General features: G+C 40.5%; 1 pseudogene; it reads right to left on the bottom strand.

Moving 5' to 3' along the window:
• Positions 1-85: 85 nt before the first annotated feature.
• On the bottom strand, positions 86-14,311 carry LOC126615688 (uncharacterized; annotated as a pseudogene).
• Between the last annotated feature and the right edge of the window lie 276 nt (positions 14,312-14,587).

Genomic DNA, 14,587 nt, shown 5'->3' with positions numbered 1-14,587 from the left:
GCACCTCACAAACAAAATGTGGGCCTGCATGGTGGGATGCACGTACAAAAGGCTCCTTCTTGTGTGAGATGTTCATATGCTAGAATTTCTCCTAAAACAGGTTCATTCTTGTATTTAGTCTTTTGTTTCCATTTATTCAAATATGTAAGGAGAGTAAGAATTCAACATTCGTCAATGATCATTTGGTCTAAGTGACACTCAATCTCCAATGAGGTCTCGAGTTCAATTTCATAGACAATAGTGGATAAAAGAAAACAAATACACTGAACTTTGCTCATCATAGATAAAAGGCTTATAAATTTCGGGATGCACCGTCAATCCGACAACAGGCTACGCTAGTCATTTGCTCCACATTTACATCAATCGATCTGCCAATAGCCTCAAAATAGGAAGAGATTAAGCTGAGAGTTATAAGGGAAATAAACTAATGAGGAGGGCAGTGTAGCCACAAAATCATACAATCTGTGGTGCTTTCTGGGTACAAAAATGGCTGAAATATCATCAAAAGAACCACCATCTCCGTTGTCGGGTCCTCTGCAAAGCATGAGACAGAGTTACAGCATTGTCGGATACATAAATGTATGCATCGGCATAAGGTGAAACCTCAATTTTAAAAACTAGCTAGTTTTTCATAGATCAAAACCAATGCAGCATGAAAACAATGTGTTGAAAGTGAAACATGTGGTCCTAAGGTTCACCACCCGTGAACTAAGGTTGACAAAAGCTAATATGTAGAAAGTACTTTCTTCAATTTGTATGGAAACCCAAGTAGGATTCCAGCAAAATGTTAGACCTTTCATTTTACAGTTGGGATATCAACGGACTTGATAGTACTGTGATTAGTTGAGAGGCAAAACAGCTTTTCAACAATATTTAAACAGACTGCCGAACCATAAAGTTCTAAATGGAGCTATCTAATGGATGTTCAATAATGAAGAGAAGCCTAAATCAAGCATTACAAGACACGGAAAGCATCGTCCAAATAACACAAAGTTTGGACACGCAAGACTTTGTTAAACTTTGTATACGATTCCACTACTACATGTCACAGTCAATTTGATTTTGAACACTTCTAATACAATCTAAAGTCTAACTTGATGTTTATTTGAGAGTCGGATTGTAGCTAAGTGGAATGGAAGGAAATTATACGACACAAAATCAATCGCTATGATGCATTAAAACACAAGCATGCTTCGTTTAGGGACCAAATATCTTAAAGATGACGAGTCAGTACTGAAATAGCAAGAAGTTGAGCACCATAAGCTGATGAAAAATAGGGAAAGTGGAAATATTCTGGAAAGAATATCTGAGTGGTAGGACATTAGGATTCTTTCTCCCTTCTTGCTTGGATAAAAGTATACTAGGGTTCATCAAATAAGCATTTTTGTAATTTACACTCAGAATCAATGCTCACCAAGAGCTAATAAAAGAGTGAAAAGGGATAAGTTGTAAAACCTTCTGATTCTGATCTTGTGATTGTAATATAATAGGCTGGGAGAGGGTCCCACTGTCAATATTCTTCATGTACGGCCGTACCTTCTCCTCCAACATCTCATTCAACTGACCATCAAATTGGATATATAATCTCATTGGACTGAAAAATAATGGTTCATGGCTAAAAATGATCAAAGGAAAAGATGGCCCTCATAGTTGTGTGCCTCATATAAAATTTTAGTCTATGAGATTGTTATATTAATCTATTCTATTTGCTTCAATTCCTATAGATTTACCAAACTCATTAAGAAACAGAAAGGGCAAAGCAGGCTGTTCATTTTTTTAGTTACAGAACGTTATTAAGTTACTAACCCTTTCTTGACGCCATAGTCTCCCACTGTGCATCCAAAATTTTGTCAGCTAATTCTCTTTGAGCATTTAGAAGAACAGTCATTTCATAGAATTTTTCAGGGTTTTTGCTCCAAGAAGATGCATTCAACGGAAGGTCCAGTTCCTGCCAATGCTCTACCGTTAGTTCATAATTATCCAAAGTACGGTGAGCATCTTCCTTTTACTGACTGGTACAATCAATACTTGAAACTAATATATAGGTTGAAGATAGATTGCTTACACCCCAATTTTGTGGCCTTGGTGGAGGATCAAGTTTCATGACATCCGTTTCAAGGGCTTTCTTTGCTTTATAGCAAGGGATATTTTTCACAATAACAGGATCTTCCTTGGCTCGAGCAGGATCTATAGAGATCAAGGCCTATCAATGATGAGCAAATTCATATCAAATATCTTTCTCAAGAAACACATTACAGAAAATTGCAGAAACAATGCACTCTTAAAAATGTATCAGAGTTCAATTATCAGCATATGAAACCAGTTTTTGAACAAATGGATATGTTATGAAGCAGATGGAATCATGGAACTAAGATAATCACTGTTATACGACATTAAGAGCTGAAGCTTACATTAAGGTTTTTTTTCTTCTAAAAATAAGAAAAGAAAGAGTTGTTAAAGAGAGACCAAAAGGCCAATAGAGGAGCCTTAAATTTGTTTCCTATAAATTTCGAGAGATGAAGTGGATTTTTTCAACCAACAATACAAAAACGAAAAAACCAAGCTCGTTAGCTGAATGTTCCACAGAAGTGGTTATTATGCACAGAAATTTTCTTACTTCCTGCAACTGCTCCCAGCCAGGTTTTCGCTTGGCCACCACATCACGAAGTTGATCATACCGCATAGATTCCTAAACCAAGAATAACAAAGTAACAAGGAAATAGATGAAAAGATAATTAGACTAAGGTAACCAAGGTAAAGCTCACATTTCTCTTATATTGTTCTAATTAATATCTTTAAAGTACAATACATTGGGATGTTGCCGTCACAATATGATAAGAAACAACATAAATGTAAGGCTTTGTATAACTTTTGATACAGTATTTATAAATTGTAAACCTTGTATTGCCACCAAAATTTTTTCTTGACATCATCATCGAAGTCGAATGCCCCCACAACCTGAGGCAAGGTAAACAGCCAAAATGCAGCAATGCTGGGATCTTTCATGCTGTGAACTATATGCTGAAACAATTAACAAGAACGTTAGTTTGTGGTTTTATGTATGTTATTATGATTAGCCTTGAGCAACTGACCAAACAACAAAAATGAATGCCCTATCTGAAGACTCTTATTATAATGCTTGATAATATGGAGCTCTAATTCCTTGATAGTTCCTTGACAACGAAATCATTATCATTCAAAAGTTTAAAGATCCAATGCGAGACTGACTATCTTCAGACACAAGGCATCTTGTCTAGCAAGGGCATGCCCACAACAGTCACCAAATTTGACTCTTTCAGCAGACTAAACTATAAGAGAAGCTTTTATCGCTGCAGCCAGAGTGCCTATATTTGAAAAAAGTTTGACCCTATTAACTGTGTTCAGATTAAAAAAGACATTCCTAGTATCCTTTAGCAGCCAAAAAGAATTGAAGAAATGAGATAGCGTAGTTTAATAATCAAACCGTGTCTCGAATGTTGAAAATACATGAGTTCATATTGTGTTCATCCGGGGCCTCATTTGTTGAATTAGGGAAGACTGCAGAAGGCAAAAGTCCCTTGTGTTTCCAAGAACGTATGCCCTAAGTCTTGGTCTTTCAGAGAGAGGAGTGGTGGGAGGAAAATCGCTTCATGGCGTCATAAACTTAGATGGGAGCTTGTTATAAATTTCTCTTGCTAGTAATTACACTCGTCAAAACAAATATTTTCCCACTAAAAGTAATAGGAGATGGCATAGGAAAAAATTGATACTAGCCTCATAAGGGTAGTCCATCTTCCTCAAAACATTGTAGGCTTTCCATGGAGGCTCCATGATCTGCGAGGAAAAATAAAATGGACCTATGAGGATGGAAGCATCATTAAGAATGAATTCATGAAATACGAGAACATGATTATATAATGCCACAAACTAACTTTGAAAAGATAAATAAAACAAAGTAACATGGCTAGAGTTTTTTGATTCTTAACAAGTTAAATGGATATGGATTGTATGATTTGTATCATCGTGGTAAACCAATTCCTTTTGAATGATTGACACAGGTTTGCTTGAAATAACACACTGCCCTTCTGAAACATATTAAAGCAACTCCAAATATGACAACACTAAATTAACCAATATACTGAGAACTCTACGAGTAATTGGAACTATCGATTTCTGAGGCAAGTTCACACATTAGTGTTGAATTATGCATCACAGTGAAAGTAAAGATCAAGTTGGAACATTCAGAGTTTTAGATCAAGCTAAGACATAAAATAATATAATTTCACACTATATAAAACCAAAAATAGCTCACATCATCTGCAGAGATTCTGACTTGTAATTTGTCCTTGCACTCCGTACAGCCCATCACACCCTGCAATACAGTATATATTTCATCATGAGTTTGATATAGTGGTAAATATATGTAAATAAGTCAACTTTACTTGGGGCCAAAGGGTTTACCGTGCCATCACAGGTTGGGCACTCTTTAGATGGCAATGGCGCATCAAGATTTATGGAGGATGGAAGGTGAACCAACTCAGCCCGATTATCAGCACTGGCATCTGCAACACATTCAGCTGTTGCTTTCTCTCCACTGCATAAAGATCACAGAGAAATAAAATGCATGAAGATGATATCATATTGGTGGTTGAATAAAGGACTCACTGCATGATAATATTTATAAACAATAACCATTAAATAGACGAAACATACTACAAACAACAACAACAACAACAAAGCCTTTTCCCACTAAGTGGGGTCGGCTATATGAATCCTAGAACGCCATTGCGCTCGATTTTGTGTCATGCCCTCCGTTAGATCCAAGTACTCTAAGTCTTTTCTTAGAGTCTCTTCCAAAGTTTTCCTAGGTCTTCCTCTACCCCTTCGGCCCTGAACCTCTGTCCCGTAGTCACATCTTCGAACCGGAGCGTCAGTCGGCCTTCTTTGCACATGTCCAAATCACCAGAGCCGATTTTCTCTCATCTTTCCTACAATTTCGGCTACTCCTACTTTACCTCGGATATCCTCATTCCCAATCTTATCCTTTCTCGTGTGCCCACACATCCCACGAAGCATCCTCATCTCCGCTACACCCATTTTGTGTACGTGTTGATGCTTCACCACCCAACATTCTCTGCCATACAACATCGCTGGCCTTATTGCCGTCCTATAAAATTTTCCCTTGAGCTTCAGTGGCCTACGACGGTCACACAACACGCCGGATGCACTCTTTCCATCTAGCTCGTATTCTATGGTTGAGATCTCCATCTAATTCTCCGTTCTCTTGCAAGATAGATCCTAGGTAACGAAAACGGTCGCTTTTTGTGATCTTCGCTAGATTGCTCCGGTCATTAGTGTGGATAAGTATATAAATGGATAGAGATAGGAAAGCAAACACAAGATGTACGTGGTTCACCCAGATTGGCTACGCCCACGGAATAGAAGAGTTCTCATTAATTGTGAAGGGTTTACACAAGTACATAGGTTCAAGCTCTCCTTTAGTGAGTACGAGTGAATGATTTAGTACAAATGACATTAGGAAATATTGTGGGATAATGATCGCGTAATCACGAAACTTCTAAGTATCGGAGTGTGGTGTCGTCTTGACTTGCCTTATCTGTCTCATAGGTAGATGTGGCATCTTCTCTGGAAGTACTCTTCCTCCATCCAGGGGTGGTATCTTTAACTGGTGGAGATGCACAAGGTAATGTATCAATTTCACTTGAAGCTTACTTGTAGTTTCAGGCTTGGTCAAGCGCGATACAAACCATGTAGTAGGAGTCCCCCAAGTCGCCGAGCTAGGGGGTCTGCTGAAAGAGGTGACAGACAAGGTAAGCAATCAGAGCTCCGACTGATTGTTCACCTTCTCCCCATCTTGCAGCAGCATGAAGGATAAAGAGAAGAAAAATGAGAAGAGATGATATGAGATACTTTTGCTTTTGAAGAAGTAACTTTCCACAGGCTTATTCTTGAACTGAGCTGGAGGGTTTTCTGGTTTCCTCCAGAGTATAAGGCCGACTGAAGAATTTGAGGGTCAAAACAAGTCCATCAAATCTAGAGTACGTTCCACCCTGCTGATATGGGATACTTTTGCTTTTGACAGAGTAATGGATGTATCGGCACGTGTGCTGTTACGCTTGTCTCCACATGCTTCCTTGTATCCTTCGCACTTGCCCTATCTGTTCCTCAAGCAGATGCGGAATCTTCCCTGGAAACATAAGATGATGAAGATGAGTACTCGAGAGCAATGCCAGGTAAGTAATCAGGTAAGGGGTTCCAGGCAGTCAGTTCCTGGCTGGAAGCTTGATTCCAAGTACTGACTGATTGCTCTCTTTCTCCTTGTCTTGCAGGTAAAAACAAGGCCAAAAGAAAAAACAGGGAAAAAGCATGATATGGGATACTCTTGCTTTTAACCCTGATGATATGAGATATTCTTGCTCTAGTATAGCTTGTTTGCAGAGGTATTATCGGGGGGAAAGAAAGCTGAATATTTCGAAAGGCTTTGTTGGGAGTGCCCTCTCAGATATGATGAAGGGTTGAGCATTTTTGCAGGTCTGCCTGTCCGTTGGGGATGGAGGTCGACATATATAGGAGTCTCCCTAACAACAAGTAGTAATGCTATTCCTTTACCCTGCTTGGTCATAGCACGGTAGTGGGAGCTGCCAGTTTCACATGTTTTAACTCTGTCAGAGCACTTTGAAAAAGTGGTCTGTGGTATCTGGCTCTCGAGATTCGGAGAACGATGCCTCTTCGATTTTTGAGAAAGCAATCATGCTGGGGGTCTGACTCTCGAGATTCGGAGAGCAGTGTCTCTTCGATTTTTGAGGAAGTAATCATGTTGGGAGTCTGGCTCTCGAGATTCGGAAGGCGGTGCCTCTTCGATTTTGGAGCAAGCAATCTTGTTGGGAGTGTTGTCTCGAATGTGAGTAAAGGTTGGACATGTTTGCTAGTCTACCTTGCCACGAAGCACAAAGGTTGACACACAGGGACTTTCCAATTATCCAGCAATGGTACTGTTCCTTTACCCTCTCTTCGATTTTGAGAAAGTAGTCATGTTGGGAGTCTGGCTCTCGAGATTCGGAAGACGGTGCCTCTTCGATTTTGGAGCAAGCAATCTTGTTGGGACTGTTTTCTCGAATGTGAGTAAAGGTTGGGCATGTTTGCTAGTCTACCTTGCCACGAAGCACAGAGGTTGACACACAGGGACTTTCCAATTATCCAGCAGTGGTACTGTTCCTTTACCCTTGTGGGTAATAATATGGTAGCTAGACCTTCAAAATTTATGTGTCTAAACTTTGTTAGTGCTGTTTCTTTGCTATTCTTTTACCTTTCTTGGTCAGAGCGATGTAGTGGGAGCTGCAAGCTTCACGTGCTCAACTTTGGCAGAGAACTTTGGCAAAGTGATCTGTGGTACCCATGAGTTATTGTTGCGTGTGGGAAGTGGGTGATTGAACAGTAAGATTCATGTGCTTTCTACTTCACCAGAAGTCTTCGACAAAATGCCCATAATTTCTGCAAAGCTGAGTGTGCGTGTGACAGGTGCTGACAAGGCTAGAAAAGTAGGTGCCTCTTCGATTTCTGAGATCGGCCCTCGTGGTCTCTGAGCAGCCCAGCTTTTGAGAAAGCGAGCGCCTCTTCGATTGATTCGGAGAACGATGCCTCACCGATTTTTGAGAAAGCAATCATGCTGGGGGTCTGGCTCTCGAGATTCGGGGAGCAGTGTCTCTTCGATTTTTGAGAAAGTAATCATGTTGGGAGAGTGGCTCTCGAGATTCGGAGGGTGGTGCCTCTTCGATTTTGGAGCAAGCAATCTTGTTGGGAGTGTTTTCTCGAATGTGAGTAAAGGTTGGGCATGTTTGCTAGTCTACCTTGCCACGAAGCACAGAGGTTGACACACAGGGACTTTCCAATTATCCAGCAATGGTACTGTTCCTTTACCCGCTCTTCGATTTTTAAGAAAGTAGTCATGTTAGGAGTCTGGCTCTTTAGATTCGGAGGACGGTGCCTCTTCGATTTTGGAGCAAGCAATCTTATTGGGAGTGTTTTCTCGAATGTGAGTAAAGGTTGGGCATGTTTGCTAGTCTACCTTGCCACGAAGCACAAAGGTTGACATACATGGACTTTCCAATTATCCAGCAGTGGTACTGTTCCTTTACCCTTGTGGGTAATAATATGGTAGCTAGACCTTCAAAATTTATGGGTCTAAACTTTGTTAGTGCTGTTTCTTTGCTATTCTTTTACCCTTCTTGGTCAGAGCGATGTAGTGGGAGCTGCAAGCTTCACGTGCTCAACTTTGGCAGAGAACTTTGGCAAAGTTATCTGTGGTACCCATGAGCTATTGTTGCGTGTGGGAAGTGGGTGATTGAACAGTAAGATTCATGTGTTTTCTACTTCCCCAGAAGTCTTTGACAGAATGCCCATAATTTCCGCAAAGCTGAGTGTGCGTGTGACAGGTGCTGACAAGGCTGGAAAAGTAGGTGCCTCTTCGATTTCTGAGATCGGCCCTCGTGGTCTCTAGGGAGCCCAGCTTTTGAGAAAGCGAGCGCCTCTTCGATTTCTGAGATCGGCCTTCGTGGTCTTTGAGCAGCCCAACTTTTGAGAAAGCAAACGGCTCTTCGATTTCTGAGATCAACCCTCGTGATCTCTAAGCAGCCCAACTTTTGAGAAAGCAAACGCCTCTTCGATTTCTGAGCAGGCGCCTCTTTGATTTCTGAAGCTCCGTCGAGTGCAGATTTTTATAGAGGCTGGCATTAAGTTCCAAAGCACACTTGAATCTCCACCAGTAGAAGCTTCATTCTTGCACTTCTAATATCTTGATTTGTTCGACCTCTTCTCTCTTCAACACCTTTGAAAATGTCTGGCCCCTCCGACCGTCGTTTTGACTTGAACCTTGTTGAAGAGGCAGCCCCGCCTTCTCCAGACAACATATGGCGCCCATCCTTCGTCTCCCCAACTGGTCCTCTTACCGTTGGGGATTCCGTGATGAAGAATGATATGACCGCTGCGGTGGTGGCCAGGAACCTTCTCACTCCCAAAGATAACAGACTACTTTCCAAACGGTCTGATGAGTTAGCTGTTAAGGATTCGCTGGCTCTCAGTGTTCAGTGTGCAGGTTCTGTGTCTAATATGGCCCAACGCCTATTTGCTCGAACCCGACAAGTTGAATCATTGGCGGCTGAAGTGATGAGTCTCAAACAGGAGATTAGAGGGCTCAAGCATGAGAATAAACAGTTGCACCGGCTCGCACATGACTATGCTACAAACATGAAGAGGAAGCTTGACCAGATGAAGGAAACTGATGGTCAGGTTTTACTTGATCATCAGAGATTTGTGGGTTTGTTCCAAAGGCATTTATTGCCTTCGTCTTCTGGGGCTGTACCGCGTAATGAAGCTCCAAATGATCAACCTCTGATGCCTCCTCCTCCTAGGGTTCTGTCCAGTACTGAGGCTCCAAATGATCCCCCTCCGGTGCCTTCTCTTTCTGGGGCTCTACCGACTGCTGAGACTTCTCCTAAGCAACCTTTGTGAAGGCTCCCTCTTGTGTGTTTATTTTGACTCATGTATATGTACATATTTGTAGCTTATCGGGGATATCAATAAATAAGCTTTCCTTCATTTCAACGTATTGTGTTAAATACACCAAAGCCTTCTTCGCTAAGTTCTTTGAATTTTCTTTTGTTGAAGCTTGTATGTTGAAGCTTTCTGAGTGGAGCATGTAGGTTGGGGTAGTGTTCCCTTAATTTCCCGAGTGAGGAAAACTTCTTGGTTGGAGACTTGGAAAATCCAAGTCACTGAGTGGGATCGGCTATATGAATCTTAGAACGCCATTGTGCTCGATCCTGTGTCATGTACTTCGTTAGATCCAAGTACTCTAAGTCTTTTCTTAGAGTCTCTTCCAAAGTTTTCCTAGGTCTTCCTCTACCCCTTCGGCCCTGAACCTCTGTCCCATAGTCGCATCTTCTAATCGGAGCGTCAGTAGGCCTTCTTTGCACATGTCCAAACCACCGTAACCGATTTTCTCTCATCTTTCCTTCAATTTCGGCTACTCCTACTTTACCCCGGATATCCTCATTCCTAATCTTATCCTTTCTCGTGTGCCCACACATCCAACGAAGCATCCTCATCTCCGCTACACCCATTTTGTGTACGTGTTGATGTTTCACCGCCCAACATTCTGTGCCATACAGCATCGCCGGCCTTATTGCCGTCCTATAAAATTTTCCCTTGAGCTTCAGTGGCATACGGCGGTCACACAACACGCCGGATGCACTCTTCCACTTCATCCATCCAGCTTGTATTCTATGGTTGAGATCTCCATCTAATTCTCCGTTCTTTTGCAAGATAGATCCTAGGTAACGAAAACGGTCGCTCTTTGGTATTTCATGATCTCCGATCCTCACCCCTAACTCGTTTTGGCCTCCATTTGCACTGAACTTGCACTTCATATATTCTGTCTTTGATCGGCTTAGGCGAAGACCTTTAGATTCCAACACTTCTCTCCAAAGGTTAAGCTTTGCATTTACCCCTTCCTGAGTTTCATCTATCAACACTATATCGTCTGCGAAAAGCATACACCAAGGAATATCATCTTGAATATGTCCTGTTAACTCATCCATTACCAACGCAAAAAGGTAAGGACTTAAGGATGAGCCTTGATGTAATCCTACAGTTATGGGAAAGCTTTCGGTTTGTCCTTCATGAGTTCTTACGGCAGTCTTTGCTCCTTCATACATATCCTTTATAGCTTGGATATATGCTACTCGTACTCCTTTCTTCTCTAAAATCCTCCAAAGAATGTCTCTTGGGACCCTATCATACGCTTTTTCCAAATCTATAAAGACCATGTGTAAATCCTTTTTCCCATCTCTATATCTTTCCATCAATCTTCGTAAGAGATAGATTGCCTCCATGGTTGAGCGCCCTGGCATGAACCCGAATTGGTTGTCCGAAACCCGTGTCTCTTGCCTCAATCTATGCTCAATGACTCTCTCCCAGAGCTTCATTGTATGACTCATTAGCTTAATACCCCTATAGTTCATGCAATTTTGTACGTCGCCCTTATTCTTGTAGATAGGCACCAAAGTGCTCGTTCGCCACTCATTTGGCATCTTCTTCGTTTTCAAAATCCTATTGAAAAGGTCAGTGAGCCATGTTATACCTGTCTCTCCCAAAACTTTCCACACTTCGATTGGTATATCGTCTGGGCCTATTGCTTTTCTATGCTTCATCTTCTTCAAAGCTACAACCACTTCTTCCTTCCGGATTCGACGATAAAAGGAGTAGTTTCTACACTCTTCTGAGTTACTCAACTCCCCTAAAGAAGCACTCCTTTCATGTCCTTCATTGAAAAGATTATGAAAATAACCTCTCCATCTGTCTTTAACCGCGTTCTCTGTAGCAAGAACCTTTCCATCCTCATCCTTGATGCACCTCACTTGGTTTAGGTCCCTTGTCTTCTTTTCCCTTGCTCTAGCTAGTTTATAGATATCCAACTCTCCTTCTTTGGTATCTAGTCGTTTATACATATCGTCGTAAGCCGCTAACTTAGCTTCTCTGACAGCTTTCTTCGCCTCTTGCTTCGCTTTTCTATACCTTTCACCATTTTCATCGGTCCTCTCCTTGTATAAGGCTTTACAACATTCCTTCTTAGCCTTCACCTTTGTTTGTACCTCCTCATTCCACCACCAAGATTCCTTTTGGTGTGGGGCAAAGTCCTTGGACTCTCCTAATACCTCTTTTGCTACTTTTCGGATACAACTAGCCATGGAATCCCACATTTGGCTAGCTTCCCCCTCTCTATCCCACACACATTGGGTGATTACCTTCTCTTTAAAAATGGCTTGTTTTTCTTCTTTTAGATTCCACCATCTAGTTCTTGGGCACTTCCAAGTCTTGTTCTTTTGTCTTACTCTTTTGATATGTACATCCATCACCAACAAGCGATGTTGATTAGCCACGCTCTCTCCTGGTATAACTTTGCAATCCTTACAAGTTATACGATCCCCTTTCCTCATTAGAAGAAAATCTATTTGTGTTTTTGACGACCCACTCTTGTAGGTGATCACATGTTCTTCTCTCTTCTTAAAGAAGGTGTTGGCTAAGAAGAGATCATATGCCATTGCAAAATCCAAGATAGCTTCCCCATCCTCGTTTCTCTCCCCAAAACCATGGCCACCATGAAAACCTACTACAAACAAAAGATAAAAATAAAATGTTCAACTAATCCAGCATTAACTACCAACCTCGATTGTCTGAAACTATGGTTACAAGGAGAAAGAGTGAAGCAGAGCTTATATTGTTTCAAAAATCATATTGCAACATGTTAATTTGTTTCTGAAATGCTATTAACGCCCACTTTTAGTCAAACAGAAGAGGCTTTTTAAGAAATATTGCCTAGAAATATAATAAATTCCAGCATTCAAATGGACTCCCATTTTTAGAATGACAACCATAGTTTGGTTTTGAAGGAGTATACTATGAGACCCATAAGGAGCAGTCAAATCTTCTTATCAGGTTCATATCACAGATTTTGGCAACAGACTGGAGATTTTCTAGCCCATTCTGGGACTCAATAGACATATGTTATTCAAAATTATAGCACAACTTACAATTTTTTCCAACATATATTTGGCAAGTTAAAACTTCAAGAATAATAGTTGTTGAATCATGCATCCTACAGCTCCATTTTTGCTTAAATATCTTTTCACTTTGTAACAAATAGGAGCACATTATAACTCATAGAGTTAATTGTTTTCCAGACATAGAGGTCAAAATCCAAATGAAGGAAAGTCTACCTTCTTAGGGTGTAATTCTTCACTTGGTATTGCACCCTCCCTGATCCTCTGCACATGGTACACCACAATGCCTGCCAACCGTTGCAGGTTCCACAGTTCCTGCACTTCAAGAGTGCAGTTAAGAAATCATCTAACTTCAATAAACTATGAATCTAGTAATGTCATCAAGTTCACGAAGGAAAAATTCACCACTAAGATTCTTTTACACCTGATTTGGCAGCTTAGAGAGCAACTATCATTAGGACCATGGTTTAAAAATTTACACATAAAACGTTCTACATTATTGTGTGCAAATTAATTCTGAATGATAGAGAATGGTAATTAGCACAACAAAAGTAGTACACTACAAAATAATAGAAAGGCAGCACCCTTATACAATAATACATATAAGTTTCATTTTCTACTTAGTTTAACATGTTTTCTGTTAGATGATCAATCTACACACACACACACACACACACACACACAAACATATATATATATATGCATATATACATGGATATATATAGTGCAACTACAAACGATTACAGTGCTAGACACTGTAATACCAAGCATAGAATATAAACATAACTAAAGATAAGGACCACCGTGAAAATTGAACGGATAAATTACCTTTGGCATATCACCTTCTTTCCCATCTTTAATGCTATGTCATAAGTCCCTAAAGTAGCAACTGCCTGAAGCATGAAGAAAACCCAAACAGAATACACCACTAAGTATTATGCAAGTTCCCAAGAATAGTAGCACCACCTCATAACCTACTTGACTAAACTACAAATGCAATTCAACTTGCCATTCACCAATTGATTATATATTCACTGCCACAAAAATTCACACAAAACCCATCTACCCAATTTTTCAAATGACACAAACCTCCCAAAATAACTGTTAATTTCTACCAAAATCCAGTCTCTATACCCGAAAACTCGGAAAACACCAAAAACACCCATGCAGATACCTAGTAACCCACAGAACCCAGTAAAAAATTCCACTAAAAAGTTAAAAAGCAGCTAAATTATCAAACTTTACAGAGACAGAAAAAATCCCAAGTGATAATATTTGTGGATACAAGAGCTCACAAAGATTGACATGTAAGATAGCTTGGAAACCAACTCGGGGACGCCAAAGCCACGTTGAGCAGAGCCGGCAATGTCGAAAGCAAGAGTGAAAGGAGAGAGGACAAGCTTGACAGGGAACTCGAAAATGTCAATGAGCTGCTGGCCATATTTTTCTGTGAAGATTTTGTATTGAAAGTCAGCGAACTTCTTGACGTTCTTCAGCATACGGCCTTTGCCTGACATGGTTGGATGAGGGAGGGACGCATGGATATTTGGTTTTGTAATTTGCAGAGGTTGCTTTTTGGTTGGAATTGGATGATGTACTGCACACTGTGAAGAAAGAAAGATGTTATCCGGGATATGTATATAATCTCATGCACTGCGGCTAATGTCTCTACAGAACCACAACCAAACGACCCACTATTACTTTTTGATATTATGACACAATAAGGGAATAATAATTTAGTTCGAACTTGATACCTATTATTTAAGCGTAATAACTAATAGTGAACTAGTTATTTATGGAATTCTAACCTAGGACCTAATTTTGAATATACCAATAATAAAAAAAATCTGGAATTGAATGGTGATTGTGGCATACGAGGAGTCTTCTCCTTTCTTCCTTCCTTCCTCGTTGCTTCTTCTCCCGTTTCTTCTTCCACGCCATTTTTTTGTTTCAGCCCATAATTCTTCCCCATATATTTTCCAAAACTTCTCCTGAGTCTGGATATTCAAACATTTAGCGATCTTCCTTTT

The sequence above is a fragment of the Malus sylvestris genome, chromosome 3, assembly GCF_916048215.2.
Source record: "Malus sylvestris chromosome 3, drMalSylv7.2, whole genome shotgun sequence".
Lineage (NCBI taxonomy): Eukaryota > Viridiplantae > Streptophyta > Magnoliopsida > Rosales > Rosaceae > Malus > Malus sylvestris.
The sequence above is the reverse complement of the archived record's forward strand: the minus strand, read 5'-3'. Positions and strand labels throughout refer to the sequence as shown.